The sequence below is a fragment of the Helianthus annuus genome, chromosome 15, assembly GCF_002127325.2.
Source record: "Helianthus annuus cultivar XRQ/B chromosome 15, HanXRQr2.0-SUNRISE, whole genome shotgun sequence".
Lineage (NCBI taxonomy): Eukaryota > Viridiplantae > Streptophyta > Magnoliopsida > Asterales > Asteraceae > Helianthus > Helianthus annuus.
This window is the reverse complement of record NC_035447.2, coordinates 123,456,735-123,466,588: the sequence shown is the minus strand read 5'-3', so window position 1 is coordinate 123,466,588 and position 9,854 is coordinate 123,456,735.

Below are 9,854 nucleotides of genomic sequence, written 5' to 3'. Positions count from 1 at the left end.
ACGCTCACACGACGAACATATAAGTTACACCGGTAATTACTATTACCACTTAATCGTTAAAACGTAACTTACGCTTTATACGGAAATACTCATGAACGCGTATTTTGTCAACGTATTATTTTGAAAAGTATTAAGTGAAGAGAAAATATAATATTTTTGAGAAAAATATTTATATTTTGGAATGAGAAGTGAAAATATATTAAGTGGGACTTAATGAGATGATACAAATACACATGTATTAAATCCCCCATCCTTGGGAAGGAAATTAATTACCAAGTATATACAAGGAACGGTTGTCTAACTGTTTCCCAAAACTTAAACTATAAAGCTAAGGCACGGCCATCCGTCTAATAAAATTAGCACATGTAGGTCGTTGCACAGCTGCCTGACATTCGGAGTACTTGGTATAGCGACGCACTGACTGTGAGTTCATGTCCCCCTTTTCTCTTAACTGTTTTCAGTTTTCTAAACTGCGGGGGTGAAATACATGTTACAATGGTCATGATTACTTTATACATGGTATGGTTAGCGTAAGGAGGGTTACTTTTAGATCATGTGAATGGGTAGGCGGAAACTTGAGGTCATTAATCCTCAGGGTAGGACCGAGGGGCAGGAGCGGTAGATCTATTTGGGTGTAGCGAGCCCAGTCCCAGGTCCAGCATAACGGACCTTGGGATGACTTTGTTCCCGACGCATAAATTTGCTAGGTTTGAGCCTTCCTACTTACATTTCACACATATCAATGGCCTTGCAAACCATTGGTGATCTCTTTTTCCTTATTTGCTACATACCAGGGTTTTTGATAAATACAATGGTTTATTTACTCACTTTCGCATGAACTCGCTCAACATTATTGTTGATTTTTCAACTTACATGTATTTCAGGGAATTAAAGATCTGGCACGGTATGGCATGTTTTCCGCTGCATTAGTCACCGAGGTCATCCAGGGTTTGGGGAATGTGACTCTTTCCTGGACAAGTCACAGTCCTCGAATCATGTTATGTTATGTTATGTTTAGGGTTGTGATGTTTGTGGGACAAGTTTATGGTTGAAAGGGTGTTAACCCGTTAAGACAATGTTTTGATATTTTTATTTTTAATGGATGATCTTGCATATTTTTAATTCATATAGCTTGTTATGATTAAGCTATGGTATTAAGAAGTCACACCAAATTAACCACGCTTCCGCAAAGCCAGGGTGTGACAGCTTGGTATCAGAGCTCTGATCATAGCGAACTAGGATTCCTTCTTGAGTCTAGACTATGATCACTAGGGCTCTCACGAAAACATTTTTACTGCATACCACTTAAGTCCAGATCCAAAACCTTTTTATAAACAAATGTTGAGCACATTTAATTTATTATTTTTAGGCTCAGTCTGGGAGGCTGAGGCTCGGTCTGGGAGGCCGAGGCTCGATCTAATGGATCGAGGTAGTTGTCTAGTGGGACTAGGGAGTCAGTCTGGGAGGCTGGGAGAATTGACTAGTGGGACTAGGGAAGTCAGTCTGGGAGGCTGGGAGGCTAGTGGGACTAGGAGGATTATGTGATTATTATTTGGTAACTTATGTGATTACCTGATTTACTGATTATTTGTGCATATTTGTGGTTGTGTTACAGACACATGGACTCACCAGGCACGGGTGATTCGGATACCACCGGGCCTTTACCCATAGTATCTGACGACGTTATATCCTCAGAGCACGAGGTGCATACCTCCGATTACACGAGCACTGATGACGATGACTTCCAGCCCTTCGCTCTGCCCGATGGCGCTGATGAGCCTATTGATGACCCTCCTGCTGAGTACTTACCCCTAGTTGTGATACCAGCTCCTATTCCTTTAGCTGTCTATCCCGCATATGACTTGCTACTCGACGCCGAGGCTGACGGCGATATCGATTTGTTTGAGGACGAGCCTTTTGAGGATGAGATTCCGGATGCAGCCCTTCTTCCCGCTGGCGATCTTCTGATGATCGCTGACGCCCCTGCTGAGGACTCACCCGCACATTCACCGGTCCCAGACTCCTTTGAGTCTGTGGCATCCGCACCTTCTCACGAGGTGAGCGCACAACATTTCGCACACGACTCGGATCCTGACCAGGCTTCCTCAGCAGCACCTATTCCGAGCTTTGCATTTGAGCATGACGACATAGAGGATTCTGATCCCATTTTTCCTCCGGGATTCAACCCGGATCATGATATCGAGTTTATTCCGATGGACCAGCTCATGGAGGACCCCGCTGATCCAGTTGACCCTATTGATCCTGAGTTCGACTTCGATATGGCTTTTGATGACCATGAGCCTATCTTGGCTCCTGAGCAGGCAGCTGCTCTAGATCCTATGCCCGAGCATGACCCCGTACATGCTGGCATCCCAGTTGAGCCCGTTCTGGCTGACCCGCCCGTTGATGATCATCTTGAGGGTGATCATGTTGTTGCTATCGATCCTGTTATTGATCCACTTTTTGTTGCTGATATACCGGTTGACCATCCTGTTGCACCAGTTGACCCTGTCATTGTTCCACCATTTGATCCCATTCCGCTCGAGCCTGAGCACGCACTATTTGCTGACCACATGGATCCACCCGATGAGGATGCTCAGCACGGTTGGATACCTGCTGACGAGGACGTCCCACCTTTGCCCCCTCAGATCCCTGTTACACGATCTGTTGATTTCACCTTTCAGGTTCCTCAGTTTGTACCTCCAGCGAGGCCTGGAGAGGGTTCCTCAGCCCATCCTTTTGGGCACGTACCGATGTCTATTCCCTTCATGCCCCAGATGTCATCTGTTCCACCCTCTACTTCACCATTTCATGTGGCACCATTTGACCCCACCAGTGAGCCCTTGCTTTGGCCGACGCCATCAGCCATGCCACCTACTGATCCATACCATTCGTTTCATGTTGGACACACTATAGAGGACGTTTTGATGTCCTTCGTTCATCAGCATGAGTCGCACACGCAGCGTCTCCAGGAGCTCGAGAGAGCTCAGCTGCCACCATGTCCATGCCATGGTCAGATACACTCCCCTCTTCAGCCAGGTCGATCATTACCCCCAGATTTTGCTGCTCGTCTCTTTACACTAGAGCAGCAGGTTGCTTCTGTTATTCGCACTCAGCAGGCTATGGAGGAGGATTGGCGTCTGTTACGCCGCTTGCTTTACCCTCACTTTCCCCCTCCTCCCCCGCCATCCGCTTAGAGCTCATCAGTGCTATATAGGTAGACGTTGGTGAGACGACCGCGATTGTGACTGCACAGCATTTTGGAGACCATCTGATGATACTGACTTTTGTTGACACTTATTTGATGTACTTGATGTATTTGACACTGACATGATATAGTTTTTGGACAGGGGTGATGTAGCCCCTAATTGATTGATGATTGTATGACACAGTGATGTACTGATACACTTACTACATTGTGGTCTCGATATATATGGCAATCGCAGTATTCTCACCATATCTGATTCACTTGATTGCTTATTTATAATACTTGTGACATGGGATGTTGGGACATGGGATGTTGTGTATATAATACTTGTGACATGGGATGTTGGGACATGGGATGTTGTGTATATAATACTTGTGACATGGGATGTTGGGACATGGGATGTTGTGTGTATAATGATCGTAACATGGGATGTTGTGTGTGATATATCGATAACATGAGATGTTATGTGCTATTACTATTACTATATACGTACGCTTTATTATGGCCTGACCGACGTATACATCTTTAGAAGATGCCACCAAGACGTCAACCTCAGCCAATGCCCACTACTCAGGACGAACTACAGCAAGTCATTGCTGCTGCTATTGCTCAATATGCTGCCTCTCAAGGAGGAATGAGTGGAAGCAACTCTGGCAACACGGGCAACAACAACAATCCACCGCATGGGTGCACCTACAAACAGTTCTTGGACTGCAAGCCCGTAAACTTCGATGGCACAGGTGGTGCTGTTGCTTTCGTCCGCTGGGCTGAGAAAACCGAGTCCGTACTTCGCATGAGCAAATGCGCGCTGGATCAACAAGTCACTTACATCTCAGGGCTATTTTTGGATGGAGCCCTATCATGGTGGAGTCTACAAGTCCAAACACTTGGCGAAGCTGCTGCTTACGCACTGACGTGGACCGAGCTGAAAGAACTCATGCGCAAGAAGTACTGTTCCCGCGCTGAAATTCAGAGATTGGAGACCGAGTTTTGGCATCTAAAAATGGAAGGTCCTAAGATAGCAGAGTATGTTCAGAGGTTCCACGACTTGTCGCATGTGGTACCCTACATGGTTACACCTGAGTTCAAGAGAATTGAACGCTTCATTTGGGGATTGGCTCCTCAAATAATCAGCATGGTGACCTCCTCCAAACCTGCAACTATCACAGAAGCTATTGATTTGAGTGTGGCTCTCACCGAAGAGGCAATTCGGTTGAACAAGTTTGAGGAAACTGAGCCCAAGAAAAAGGAGACTCATGTGGAGTCATCTGGAGGAAACAAGAGGAAGTTTTCAAATTTCAAGCAGGGCACCGGGATGGTGGTTAAGAAAGCGGAATCGAATGCGCCAGCTCAAGATACAGCTGGTGGGAGAAAGAAAAGTAAGGGATATATGGGTGCACAACCCAAGTGCAACTCATGCCAACGACATCACTCTGGTCGTTGTGGGTTAAAGGTTTGTGAAGCATGTGGAAAGGCTGGCCACATGAAGGAGACTTGTTGGGCCACTGCTGGCCGGGGAGGCCAAGGAGGATATGGGAATAGGAACAACCGTGGTGGTGCTGGGAACCGCCCACAAGGAAACCAGGGAGGTGATGGAAACCGTGCCAATCATGCTAACCAAGCGGGCGCCATGAATCGAAATCGGGGAAACAACCAAGCAGGAAACAATGGTGGGAACGGGCAGAGGCCCGGATGTTTTAACTGCGGTGATGTTGGGCATTACAAAAGGAATTGCCCAGAATTAAACCAAGCACGCGGAAGAGTTTTCAACATAGAAGCAAGGGAAGCGCGCCAGGATCCCAATGTTGTCACTGGTACGTTCCCTGTAAACCAACGCTATGCATCCGTTTTGTTTGATACTGGTGCCGATTACAGCTTCGTATCGCTAGAATTTAAGAATATGCTTGGTTTAGCCGCTAGTAAATTAGATATTCCATACTCGATCGAATTAGCGAATGGGAAGTTAGTAGAGGCTAACGAGGTGATTCGAGGTTGCGTAATCGAATTGGGAGAACGCGAGTTCGCTCTGGATCTACTACCAGTCCAGTTGGGAAGCTTCGACGTGGTAGTAGGGATGGATTGGTTATCGAGTAACAAGGCCGAGATAGTTTGTCACGAGAAGATTATTCGTATCCCGACCGATGATGGTGAGACCATTGTTGTTCATGGGGAGAAGCGTGAGACGCCGTTGAGGATGATTAGCTGCCTGAAAGCGAGAAAGTGTTTGCAGAAAGGATGTGTTGCTTTTCTGGCACACATTGTAGATAAGAAGGCTGCTGAGCCGAGGATCGAAGACATCCCTGTCGTAATGGAATATCCAGAAGTCTTTCCTGAAGACTTGCCTGGATTGCCGCCTCAAAGGCAAGTGGAGTTTCGCATTGACTTAGTTCCAGGCGCCGCGCCTGTGGCTAAGGCACCCTACAGACTTGCTCCGTCTGAGATGCAAGAACTGTCGACACAACTTCAAGAGTTGTTAGACATGGGGTTTATCCGACCAAGCTTCTCGCCTTGGGGAGCTCCAGTTTTGTTTGTGAAGAAGAAGGACGGTAGTTTTCGTATGTGCATTAACTACAGAGAGTTGAACAAGCTGACGATCAAGAATAGGTATCCCCTGCCAAGAATCGATGATCTGTTTGACCAACTTCAAGGTTCAAGCTTCTATTCAAAGATCGATCTTCGATCTGGATACCATCAGCTACGGATACAGGAGGAAAGTATCCCGAAGACAGCCTTCAGAACTCGATATGGACACTACGAGTTTCTCGTTATGCCGTTTGGTTTGACAAACGCACCTGCAGTATTCATGGATTTGATGAATCGAGTTTGCAAGCCGTACTTGGATAAGTTCGTGATTGTATTCATCGATGATATTTTGATTTATTCAAAGACGAAGGCTGAGCACGAGCAGCATCTTAGAGCCATTCTGGAGCTGCTAAAGAAGGAACAGCTATACGCCAAATTCTCTAAGTGCGAGTTTTGGCTAAGGGAAGTGCAATTCCTTGGGCACGTGGTGAACGGAGATGGAATCCACGTGGATCCCACCAAGATCGAGGCGATCAAAGATTGGGAAACGCCAAAGACGCCAACCGAGATTCGGCAATTCTTGGGTTTGGCTGGCTATTATCGAAGGTTCATCGAGAACTTTTCAAAGATCGCTCAACCATTGACGCTCCTCACGCAGAAGGATAAGAAGTTTGATTGGGGAATCAAACAGGAGGAAGCATTTCAGATATTGAAGAATAAGCTTTGTAACGCGCCAATCTTAGCTCTACCAGAAGGTACTGATGATTTTGTGGTATATTGCGACGCTTCGCGTCAAGGATTGGGTTGTGTGTTGATGCAACGTCAAAAGGTTATTGCCTACGCGTCACGCCAACTGAAAGTGCACGAAAAGAACTATACCACGCACGATTTGGAGCTAGGCGCAGTGGTTTTCGCTTTGAAGATCTGGAGACACTACCTTTATGGTACGAAGTGCACAATCTTAACAGATCACAAGAGCCTCCAGCATATATTCAACCAGAAGGAGTTAAACATGAGGCAAAGACGATGGGTAGAACTGTTGAATGACTACGACTGCGAAATTAAGTATCACCCAGGGAAGGCGAATGTGGTCGCCGATGCCCTAAGTCGTAAGGAGAGGATCAAGCCCATAAGGGTTAGGGCTTTGGAAATGATTATTCAGACCAATCTTTCTTTGCGCATTCGGGCCGCGCAGAAAGAAGCTCTCAAGGAAAGAAACCTTCAAGAAGAGTATCTCCGTGGGATGGAGAAGTTATTGGTACCAAACAGGGAAGGATTTTGAGAACAGGATTTGGGTTCCTTTGTTTGGTGGTTTAAGGAAGGTTATTTGCGATGAAGCTCACAAATCGCGGTACTCTATCCACCCTGGAGCGGATAAGATGTACCAGGATCTTAAAGATTATTATTGGTGGCCTAGGATGAAAGGTGATGTTGCAGTTTATGTGAGCAAGTGTTTAACATGCGCCAAGGTTAAGGCGGAATACCAGAAGCCTTCGGGACTTCTGCAGCAACCAGAGATTCCCAAGTGGAAGTGGGAACAAATCTCTATGGATTTTATTACAAAGTTGCCAAGAACGCCAAGAGGCCATGACACTATTTGGGTAATAGTGGACCGTTTAACGAAGTCAGCACACTTCCTACCTATCCGAGAGAAGGATAATACGAGCAAACTGGCCGAAATTTACATGAGAGAGATTGTTACACGCCATGGAGTACCTCTCTCGATTATCTCTGATAGAGACGGAAGGTTCGTATCAAGGATATGGCAATCCTTCCAGGAAGCTTTTGGCTCCAAGTTGAATCTGAGCACAGCTTTTCACCCGCAGACCGACGGTCAAAGCGAGCGGATGATTCAGACGTTAGAAGATATGCTGAGAGCATGTGTGATGGATTTGGGCGGTAGCTGGGATAAGCATTTACCCCTGGTTGAGTTTTCATACAACAACAGCTACCACACCAGTATTGGTGCCGCGCCGTTTGAAGCTTTATATGGGCGCAAGTGCAGATCGCCGCTTTGTTGGGCTGACGCAGATGATAGACAATTGGTTGGTCCTGAAATGGTACAGGAAACCACAGATAAGATCGCGCAAATCCGAGACCGTATCAGCGCGGCTCGTGACAGGCAGAAAGCCTACGCGGATCGAAGCAGGAAACCTCTAGAGTTTGAGGTTGGTGAGATGGTTTTGTTGAAGGTATCACCCTGGAAGGGTGTGGCACGTTTTGGGAAACGTGGAAAGTTGAACCCGAGATATATTGGACCGTTCAAGATCTTGGAGAGAATCGGGTTATTAGCATACAAGTTGGACCTACCTGCTGAACTAAATGGTGTTCACGATACATTTCATGTATCCAATCTGAAGAAAAGTCCAACAAAAGATAACGTTGCCATTCCTACCGACGAAATTCATATTGATGACACGCTCCACTTCGTTGAAGAACCTGTTGAGGTCACGGATTGGAAAGTTAACAAGACCCGCCGGAGCAGTGTCAAGCTCGTTAAAGTTCGTTGGAATGCTAGATATGGTCCTGAATTCACCTGGGAGCGTGAGGACCGAATGAAAGAGAAATACCCCCACTTATTTCCTGAGAACCCTGCTTCTACAAGCAGAACTTAAAATTTCGGGACGAAATTTTTCTAACGGGGGAGAATGTGACAACCCTCACTAAACCAGGTATCCGTACGACTTAATTAACTATTAATTGCTGCTTAATTAATGTGCTTAACTGAGATTCCTGATGAACTGCTACTTGACTGTTGATACTTGTACATATCTCCATCATACTTTGATTTCCGTCACTACATTATTTACTTACTGAACTCTAGTGACAAACATGATGCACAAAAGCACAGTAGCATTTGAGCGGATAACCTATTGAACATGCTGATAAAGCCAGCATCAGGCAGACACTGCCTCTAAGGGCCTGTATGAGCCAGAAATATTTTACTACACCCATAGTGTGTGTAGGGATACAAGGGTTGTTGAACTGCGTCTCTAGGAATAAGATATAATGATTGGATGTGCCTAAAACGTACTCTAAGCACGAAACACAGCACTTTTATCAACATACTAGCTTCTAGCTAACTAATAAAGTGCCAAAACATGAGGAAATATTCCTGACACTTTGCAGAATAAATTGTGTCACTAAGTATATCATTTACGACGCTTAAAAGATTACTTAAGCACTTTAACGGATTACTATCCAACCGAACAACCGGATTATACCCGGAACATAAAAATATTGCCAGAAGTATTATTGGTCTTTTTCTGAGCCAGTTAGGGTCCCTGATTACCCTAACACCCGTTTTATAACGTATCATACAACTAACGGAGTTAACCCCTAAAGTTAACCTACTTAACGTAACTAAACACTAACTACACCATTGGAATCGAACCATAGGACCCCCCCCCCCCCCTTGGGCCGGTTCTATCTCCTTGTAACTAGGAGAGTGCAATTGTGATTATTTTATTTGATTGTGTCTAGGATCAAGAGGACATAAAAACCAAAGGATTATGGCACATGATTTGTCTATAAATACATGGCTTAACACATAAGACTTCTCACACTTCACAACTCACCAACACTCTTTCTCTCTTGCTCTCCCCACTCTCGGCCGAAGACCCCCCACCCCCATCCATCCATTGTCGAGCTTTGTTCATCCTTTCCAAGTATATACAAGCTTCACGGGTCACGTATTAGGAGCTTTGGAGCAAACGGAAGTGGAAGGACCTCATTACTTTGCTTTTATCCACCACCTTTTCGCCTAGATTCTTCCCTAGCCCCGAGCTAGAGGTATAATGTTTAAAACTCACTCTCGAACATATCTAAAGTGGTTAATATGATTTATAACGATTAAAATGCGGAAACCCATCTTTTGAGTCTTTAAAGTTCACTAAAACTTGAATTTTGTTGGATAAAAGATCATAACTTGTGTAAAAGTTGTAGTGTTTGAATATGTTGATTATTTAGGCCCGATCTACGATGTGGTGGCTCTGATCATCGTTTAACCCGACTTTGTTAAGATCTTAGATCTTGACATAAGCTTGTTTCTATCGGTACAAGGGTTAAAAGGTGAAACTCTACCACACGAAAGACATGAACTTGTGTAAAAGTATTTTGACTG